Raw genomic sequence first — 867 nt, 5'->3', positions numbered from 1 at the left:
CTTCTCCTCATTTATCATCCACGGTCAACTATCTCTCATAATTAAAAATAAAACTAATGTTTAGAATCCTGGGCATGGAGCTTCATGAAACTTGACAGATCGCACGCTCGCCCCTTAATGCTCACCACTGCCAAATTTCAATCCAAGGCAACTTTCACTGGCTAGAGCCGAACATGTTACAAACGCCCCTAATAAAAGGGCTCATATTTAAGCAAATTCACTCAACTTTAAATGGAGTTAGCCATCGCCTTACCAATGAGCTACCAACTCCCACGTATATATATTCTCTATTTTCTCTTGAGCCCTCCCCTCACAGACTTACTCCTTTTCTCAACTATTGTTGACACTCATTATTGTTATGTTGTTACTACATACCATTTTTATTTTATTTCTTACTATTTTTACCTATACTTTATACCTCTTTTCTATTTTTTATAAGCTTAGTTGGTGACTTTTTTTTTCATTTTAATACAATCCTAAGGCTGCCTCTAAATCTAATAGCGGTATAGAGGAACGCTGTACCATCATTGTATATTGCTAAATGAAAATTATTTGGATAATATTTAATCATTATTTGTATTGTATTTTATTGGATAAAAAGTTTTTGATTATATGTTTTCAATTGGTATATGTATAAATAAACCTCTTGATATTTCTACAGAGGACTATGCGACGGCATAATTATCCTAGACAAGGTGATAAAAGGAGATTGCGTGTTTGTAAAATAGCAAACCGATCTGGTTCTGGTTTAGGTAATTTTTCTTATTTTTTTAAACAATATGATCATCTATGATATTGTTTAATATATACTAGATAAAACAATATGATCATCTATGATATTGTTTAATATATACTAGATAAAACAAT

At 31.6% G+C, this 867-nt stretch overlaps 1 protein-coding gene across 2 annotated transcripts in view; it reads left to right on the top strand.

Moving 5' to 3' along the window:
- Positions 1 to 867, top strand: part of LOC106679173 (protein PFC0760c) — a 15604-nt gene that overhangs the window by 4546 nt on the left and 10191 nt on the right. Inside the window, exon 1 of one of the 2 annotated variants that reach the window (XM_014418173.3) lies at positions 673 to 752. The exons of the other annotated variant lie outside the window; for it this stretch is intronic. The gene's annotated coding sequence lies outside the window, so the exon portion shown is untranslated. Of the gene's footprint in view, positions 1 to 672; positions 753 to 867 lie in introns of those variants that run through there. 2 annotated transcript variants of the gene reach the window in all.

This window comes from Halyomorpha halys, unplaced genomic scaffold (assembly GCF_000696795.3).
Source record: "Halyomorpha halys isolate HHAL.00 unplaced genomic scaffold, Hhal_1.1 Scaffold181.1, whole genome shotgun sequence".
Classification (NCBI taxonomy): domain Eukaryota; kingdom Metazoa; phylum Arthropoda; class Insecta; order Hemiptera; family Pentatomidae; genus Halyomorpha; species Halyomorpha halys.
Note: the sequence above shows the minus strand (reverse complement) of the source record. Positions and strands in the feature narration are given on the sequence as shown.